General features: G+C 45.7%; 2 non-coding genes across 2 annotated transcripts; both read right to left on the bottom strand.

The window, feature by feature from the left end:
- Positions 1–7078: 7078 nt before the first annotated feature.
- On the bottom strand, positions 7079–7164 carry trnay-gua (transfer RNA tyrosine (anticodon GUA)). Its single transcript is given in 2 exon segments — positions 7079–7114; positions 7128–7164. It is a non-coding gene; the product is annotated as a tRNA-Tyr (tRNA).
- Positions 7165–7663: 499 nt separating this feature from the next.
- Positions 7664–7736, bottom strand: trnaa-agc (transfer RNA alanine (anticodon AGC)). Its single transcript has one exon. It is a non-coding gene; the product is annotated as a tRNA-Ala (tRNA).
- Positions 7737–8675: the final 939 nt, after the last annotated feature.

Raw genomic sequence — 8675 nt, 5'->3', positions numbered from 1 at the left:
TATTGTTGTCATTAATGGGTCTTGGTAGCTCCCAACAGTCTGAGAGATTTAGAGGAACAAAATATCTGGGGCCTCATTATCTCTTGAAAAACAAGTTTCCCTGCACCAATTATCTCTCAACTTTTATCTTGGCAGTCACATACAGACTCTGCACCCTCAAAATTTCACTTCTGAACAAGTCCCACTTACAAATGCACTGTTGCCAGGAAACAGTCTGTCCCAAACCACACTTGTCAGATGTTTCTGATACCATCAAAATTAACCTTTCTCCAATTTAGACTCTCAACCCGTGGTCCAGACCTCTCTTTTTCCATCATGGCATTATGATCACTAAATTTTGTCTCCAGGCTTGGATCATTTCATAACAGCTTATTGCACACTTCTACGTCGGGAATTTTACGTACTGATTAAGGGCACATTTGACAAACTTTACTCCATCTAGTCCTTTTACAGTGTGGGAGTCCCAGTCAATATGTGTAAAGTTAAAATCACTTACTGAATCAAACTATGTTTATTGACATGGTTTACAATCTCTCAACAGATTTGTTCCTCTCAATCCCTCTGACTGTTTGGTGTAAGGAAGTCCCAATAATGGCTACAATATCATAATTCTCTGTCGTGAGCTCAGCTGGCTTTCCAACAATGCTTCTTGCATTGTGATATACACAGCTCAGCACACTCATCACACCATGCTCCATGTGATTGCTGACTCTGTCTGAGGTTTGAACAAAATCTGACTGGTGTCAAGATAACAACCTCTTCCTCAATGTCACAAAAACAAAGGAGCCGGTTGTGGATGACAGGAGGAATGGAGACAGGCTAACCTCTATTGACATTAAACAATCTGTGTTTAAGAAGGTGAAGAGCTTTAAGTTCCTTGGCATAAACACCTCCGAGGATATCACATGGTGCCCTGATGAAGGGTCTCAGCCAAAAACGTCGACAGTGCTTCTTCCTATAGATGCTACCTGGCCTGCTGTGTTCACCAGCATTTTATGTGTGTTTCTTTAATTTCCAGCATCTGCAGATTTCCTCGTGTGTACGTACCAGCTGTGTTGTGAAAAAAAAAACACAACAGCACCTCTGTCACCTCAGACGACTGAAGAAGTTTGGGTTGGGGCCCCAAATACCAAGAACGTTCTACAGGAACACAATTGAGAGCTGCATCACTGCCTGGTATGGAAACTGTACTTCCCTTAATTGCAGGAACCTGCAGAGAGTGGTGCGGACAGCCCAGCACATCTGCAGATGTGAACTTCCCACTATTCAATCCATTTACAGAGACAGGTGTGTAAACATGCCCTAAGGATATTGGGGACCCAGTTCACCACAACCACAAACTGTTCCTGGTGCTACCATCCAGGAAACGGTACCACAGCGAAAGGACCAACAGACTCTGGCACGTTTGTTATGTGAAAGCTACTTGTTGCCCAGGACCAAGGTTTTTGATGTCATTATCTTCCCAGAGAGAATGGGTCAAAACATGTCGTCATGGGTAAAAAAGTCGAGAACAAAATGAGGTAGCTCAAGCAACACACACAAAATGCTGGAGGAACTCAGCAGGCCAGGCAGCATCTATGGAAAAGAGAACTAATGCTGAATTCCTCCAGCATTTTGTGTGTGTTGCTTGGATTTCCAGCATCTGCAGAGTTTGTGATTGGAAGTGAAACAAAGGTGATTTTCTCAACTGGTGATGTAAAAGATTTTGTTCCCTTTCTCCGAGCTCCTAATCCTTGCATTTAGATAGCTGGAGCTCAGCTCCGTCTGAGAGATCCATCGGTTCCCATTCCCTCATCAGCCGGAAGCACCTCAGGGCCCGTGCACGGATCGTGGGGCTGAGAGAGAGGGAGGTGAGCAGGGCTGTCCCGGGATTGCGGGGTACGGTGTGGGATGCTCACAGCAGTTGCCCCTCAGTCGGAGTTTAGGATAGTCGCCCGCAGATAACCGCTTACCTGCGTCCGATCCAGCAGCCGTGCTCCCGTGGCCTTTTGAGAACTGCGCGCATGCGTGAAATTTGCCATCGGCACAACCTTCACGCCTGCGCATATGATCAATGCTTCAGCGCAGGCGAAATTTTTAATGCTGAGCATTATGGGTAACCACGGTGCCATTAAAAGTTTCTGCAAGCGCCAATTCCATGTCCAAACCTCAGTTTTTTTTTGGTATATGGAAAACTCAGCAGCTGCTTTAACGGAGAAAGCGGCCCCCATACTCAATATCAAAGGGTATCTAATGCAAATCGTCTTACAAAGGCAGATATAAAACACAAAAGATTCTGCAGTTGATGGAAATACAGAGACGCACACACATAAAATGCTGGAGGAACTCTGCAGTTCAGGCAGCAAATGAGCAGAGGATTAGAAAAACAGCAAAGGGAAAAACAGAGAGCTGAGAATGCTCTACCGCCGACCCAAGGGTGCGACAAATCCCGTCCCTCCTTGGACGGCATCTGACGCCCAGTAGAGTCCGGAGTGTCCTCTGGAATTCTGAATAAAGGACCGGATTCAAAATATCCCTGGTTCCTACGGACCATATCCCTCCTATACTAGTGAAATGATCCCCAGTGGTGAGGGGCGGAAGGAGAGCCATGTGTGGCTTCTGATTCGGGGCCAAGTAGGGACAACGTACAAGTTTAAATCCCGATACATGTAAGGCGGGATGAATTTTTAGAGAACGGGGAAGATGTGATGTGTATGTTGCCGGGGCAGTTTCCCTCACGACTTTAGAGAGACGGATAAAGCGAGGGGTTTGTTTCCGCCATTCCAGTTTGAGTGGACGATCTTTACTTGAACAGAGACCCGCTTGCCAATATTGAAAGAGGGGCCAAGCCGCCTGTGTCTGTTGGCCTTGGCCTGCAGCCCGACTGAATTTCCTTTCCGAGTTTCTGTACTTGAGACACCTTTGAACAAATTACTGGGCGGAGGGAACTCCGACATCTAATTCCTGATCAGGAGACAGAGCGGGCAGAAACTTAATTTGACATGCGAATGGGGTCATACCCAGCGGTGAATGCTGAAGGGTATTGTGGGCGAACTCGGCCCGGAGTAAATGGTCACTCCAAGAGGACAGATTCCCGGACAGAAGGCAGAGAAGGGCTCGTTCCAGGTCCGTGTCCGTCCTCTCAGCCTGCCCATTAGTCTGAGCGTAGAACACCCACTGGCACAAGCTGATGGGGAGGATCAGAGACATTGCTGGGTGTCGGTGGCGAGGAGGAAGATTCAGAAGGAGGGTTCAGTGAGGTGGCGTGTGGTCTTTGGATGTGTGTAAAACGTGTGGGGTGGGTGTCGGTGATTTCAATGCGAAGGGTCTGTGCTGATGGACTGGACTCAGGGGGTTTCCGTGTTGGAGGACTGGGCTGATTCGGACAGGTCATTGGGGAGTCGTGTGTTTATTGGGAGGTGTGTTTAATGAGCGGGCGAGCTGTGGGGGAACGGTCTCTGCTGGAGAGATGTGGGTACAGCCCGCCCGGAAGGCGCTGGATGATTGGAAGAGGTTAGAGGAGGAGTTGTGGTGTCTGTGGGGGCTGAGAGACTCCGAAGGTCCGTATCTGTAGTTACTTGGAGACACGCGTAGTCAGTGTGAGAGGGTCGTGCGAGAGGCGTGTTTTATTATCGAGAGTCACGATCTTCAGTATTTTATTTCACCTGCTATATTTCCCATTAACCTTCCTCTATATCACGGTTATGTTCTCCCAAAGTTTTCCCGCTCTCCATTAGTGATTATAAAAATTTGCAAATGCTACTGACATCTGAGGAAGTCCAGTGTGAATCCTTCACTGTCCGGAGAAGCAGCAACATTTCAGGGCTTGATTCTGCGGAGTAGCGCTCCCCGTTATTGCACGATATCAAATCTCCATGGCAACCCGATTACCCAGCAGCTTTTGGGAGTCAGTAACTGCCCCATTGCATGAGCTTACGCATCCTCTGCTTCACTGAAGGGTTCCCCCGTGTAACTAAGAAGCGATTTTTTAAACAACCTTGTTCTAATATATCGCAATTGTCCCAGTTAATGCAAATTGAGCCCCTTCCCCGCATCTCCATCCTCTGTGTGGAATGTGTTTTGATTCCCGGTTAGATTTTTTCGAGGCACATTCAGTGTATTCTTCCTGTACCGACCGTCCACAGTCCTTACACCTACTGTGACTCTGTCTTCGCAATTCTTATATCATCCTGGCAGACTCCCCACATCTTCTCTCTTCTAGGCATAATTTAACTACCTTCTCCACATTTTCCATATAACTGAAAGCCAACGTTCTTAGCATTTGACTGTCCTACAAACCGCGATATCATCCTGGCAGATTCCATCACAGTCTCCCATCTTCCAAGGATGATCTAACCCCTCTCTCCAAATCACCCGTATCACTGATAGTGAACGCTTTTAGCAATTATGCTGCAATTTTACCGTTTGAATGTCACGATAAGAAGACAACATAAATAATAAAAATCAATACTGTGATTGATATTTCTGAAGCTAACTTGCCGGGCACACATTAGTCCTACCGAAAATATTAATTCTGAAGTTATACAACTTAACATTATTGAAAGTATAAAACGTAAATTCTTTTAACTTGTTTCTCGCTTTCCTCATGTTCGACATCATTGTTGTAAAGGGCCTGTGCTGCAAACGTGTTATAGCAAGGGTAACTTGTATTTACTGTATGAAAATACTCTCAGTCCAATAGGAAATGTGTCCCGATATGTTATCAAATTAGAGCGAAGTTGGGCCGGTGAAGAATTACATCTCATCCGGACTGTAGGATTCGACTCTTGCTGAAACTAGAAAGCTTCATCCGGACAGAGAAGATGCAATTATTCTCCCAGCTACATACAGGTATAGCAGACAGACCGGAAGTTTAAATAAAAGGGAGAATTCGGAACAAGAGGGAAGGAGAAGGGACGTCGGGATTGGCAGACACGGCCAGGTCACTAGCAAGATTTTGAAAATGGACACTTCGACAATGGATCTGCGTGTTTTCAATCCCGGATATCAGGGTGATATAATGTGCAAGGTAAAATACATTTTTCCGAACAGAAACGACAAGCAATCTAATCTGTAACAGAAAAATAAATGATTTTACTTCTGAAATAATGGAAAGGCAGAAATGCTGCGAACAGTAACTTTTTCAGGCAGTTCAATTCATTAATGTACTTGCAGAGCGGTATCTTATTTCGAAATTTGTAAATTATTTGACCCTTTCATCTGAGCGGTACAGACCTAAAATATTTCAAAACTAAAGTAGCCGGCGAGAGCAGAATGATTTTCACCTGCTCTCTGAATCTGGTCTGGGTCACTCCGTAGATAAATGTATTCGTGCAGCTGCTGAAATTCTGAATCACTGAACCCCAAACTGTGCCTGAAAAAGCCGAATAGACGTTTCCCGGTCTGTGTAGAGGCATCGCATGAGAATGAAGACCAGAGTGGTTGTCGCCCAACATAGAAGGAAACTCGCCGACAGACTGAAGAGCAGAATGATGGATTGTCTCGGACTCTCCATCTCCGGATCTCGCTGTTTCCCACAATTTCCCCGTCCCTTCAGTCCCCTGCGGACTCAGTTCGCCGCCAGTATCTGTCTGACGGTCAGAGCATTGAGGGTCAAAATGAGGAAGAAAGGAAGTAGCGGATTCAACAGACGGTCCGTTTGCTTGACCCATCTGGTAGAACGGGACTTCTATAATCACCATCATTAGATCCGCCGCAGCCATCGCCACCAGGTACCGCGTGACGGATGTGGAGAGACCGCAGTTTCCTCGGCTGAGAATGATGATCGCCACAAGGTTAACTGCAGTGAAAAAATAGACCAAAAATAAGAATAAAGAAATGCAAACGCATTTTTGGCAGAAATGCAGCCGTCAATTGTTCTCTTGAAATTAAACCTCTGCTGGACATTATCAGTGGAAGTAAAAAGATATTTTGTTTGTTTGAACACGTGACCGCAGCATAAAGCGTTTTACAGTAGCGCATGCTCACATTAATCGCTTCACGTTCACGGATGCAACAGCGATGAGCAGAGTCCAGGAATGATGGAGCACAGAAACGGGTCCTTCGGCCCAATATCTCCATGCCGACCGACATGGCCACCTGATACAGTTGTTCGTGATTGGGTCACATTCGTCAAACTGTCCATGTGTACTTCAAATATTGTTAACGACTCTGTACGCCCATTTCCTTTTTCAGGCTGTTCAATACACAGAGCAACTTCTATGTGAGGAAACGTCGCTCGTGATCCAGCTACATTTCTGCCCTCAATAAAATGCCACTCGGCCGAACCTCTCCCTGTAAGTCAATCCAGCGAGTCCCTGCAAATCTTTGTAAATACTGACTGCACTCTTTTCAGCGGACTTCTGCCTTTCCTATAACAGGGCGTCCAAGACTGTTCACAGAACTCCAAGCGCGGTATCTCCAAGGAGAGGAGTAGTGTAATTGACTTCTTTCCGAAAGTCTGAGTTACTATTCGATTGCAAGGTCAGATTCTGAAAACAAGATATTGCACCGCAGTAACCTTCCCTCTGTTTTATTTTACTGCTTCGGAGACAAACCATTGCTCAGAGCAGAAGATTGTTACCCGGACTTAAAAGTGCTCGGCACTTGTAATGTTGTTTAAATCTGTAATATGCAATTCAAACGATGACAAAACATAACACACAAGACACGTAGACACTGTCAGGCAGTCACAATTGACAGGGAGGATGCAACAGTGAAATTTTCTGACGGGACGACGTTGGTGGTTTCTTAACAGTAAGACTTCTATTCTGTCTTTATTGTGACCATTTGTGACAGTGTTGTAACTTGAAAACAATGACAATGCACATACGTTGAAGCTGAAATTTTTCATTGTAAATGTGATACGTTTAGTGTTTAACACATTTATGGATTATATTCATTAATGCACTTAAATTCAGAGTATTTCATTATAATATTACTAAAGATGTCGAAAGATTTTAGCATAATTTTAAAATGATGTTAACATGGCATAAAGGAAATTTCAGCTGCTTGTCCACAAATGCCACGTTCGCGGGGGAATTTCAATCATGGCGAGGCTGTGGTATGGAATTGATGATGGGCGCTGTAAAAGTCCTGATCCTTCGAGCCGGAATCGAACCAGCGACCTAAGGATGACTCCATTTCCTCTACAGTCCTCCGCTCTACCAACTGAGCTATCGAAGGAAAAGCGACACCAAGTTTCTCCACGTTGGCTCCTACCGACAATCATTATGCAGATTTCAGCCCGGCATCTGTCGACCGATGGCAAAAGCCTGCCTGTGGCAACTATGTCGTCCTTCCAGCACTGGGAGCCACAGGCCACGGGATGACGCCGATCACCGCGCTTCTGACAATTCTAGGGACACTACGATTCCAACACAGCTCTTTGATCGCCCTCGCCCGTTCAAATCAAAGGTTACTCAGCTTTCACTTTTCACCCAGTAACCAGGGCAATGTCCTTCTAACCACTCACCTGATTTATGCCTGAATCGTCGCCTGCAGCTCATGCATTACTGAAACACCAGCTGCCAGCCGGCTTTTCCTCCTATCTGCTTTCAACGCAGCAAACCTACGACGTTTTCTCCCGACCCTTTGACAGAGACACGTTCCGCACAACCACATCTTTTGTGCATTCCAAGTTCAGGGATTTGATGCGACGAATCCTCTGAATACAAAATGTCGATGGAGAATGCGAGCATCGATCTCGCTACCTCTCGCATGCTAAGCGAGCGCTCTACCATTTGAGCTAATTCCCCAGCACGTCACGCTAACCTCCTATAATTTGCTCCTTTGGACAAACATCATTGCATGCCTGCCACTGTTCACAGATGCACAATCAGCAGCTCACAGACAGGCACACACACTCACTCACTCATCAGTAGCTGAGCGCGGCGTGAGGTCTCTGCTTCCGTATAAGTAATCGAAAGGTACTTACCCGGGATACCGACAATTACAATGAAGGTGTAACAAATCTCCCTGTCTGGAAACATTGTTAATCCAAGGCTGTTCTGTTTGGAATGTTGTCAATTTCTAAACATCATAAAAGTTGAAAATAGCCAGTAAATGAACTCAAACAGTTATAACAAAGCCCAGAGAGCAAATTTCATTCGCGCCTGCAGGGTAAAACTCTTCACCGATTACACGTTGTTGAGAGTCTACCGCGTCTGGATGTTTCCGTCCTCAATGTAACTGAAGCTCAAAATGTCGTATTTTATGGGAAAATAGGTCACCAATAATGAAAACAACTTGTACAGTGACTGGTGCTAATTACCGCTAATTAGCAAAAGTATCTGTGCTCTAACGAACCGTAATGCCAGTGGGGAAATAATACGCCTTATTTCATTGAACTGAACGCAACACCTGTCATGAAGCCTCAAGAGACGGCCGATGCTGGGATCGCAACACTTGATGCGAGGTTTTCAAACTACTCCGTGTAATTATCTGCGCATCGCTGGTGACGACAGTAGTCTGTAATCCTGTGGGTGAGTCCACCTCATCAGCGCTGATTCCACTCTCACATTGCGAGTGGAGTCTCTGTCTCGTTAATTCCCCGTGATGACGCACCTTTCATGTGATTCACTGTCACTTTGCTTGCGGTGATTTATTCTTTACTGGACATTAACATGAATGATTTCTGGCGCAAACCCTCACAGTTTGCACTGTTAGCGGAGTCAGTCGCAAACACAGAGGTTGGC

The sequence above is a fragment of the Hypanus sabinus genome, unplaced genomic scaffold (assembly GCF_030144855.1).
Source record: "Hypanus sabinus isolate sHypSab1 unplaced genomic scaffold, sHypSab1.hap1 scaffold_126, whole genome shotgun sequence".
NCBI classification, from domain to species: Eukaryota; Metazoa; Chordata; class Chondrichthyes; order Myliobatiformes; family Dasyatidae; genus Hypanus; species Hypanus sabinus.
Note: the sequence above shows the minus strand (reverse complement) of the source record. Positions and strands in the feature narration are given on the sequence as shown.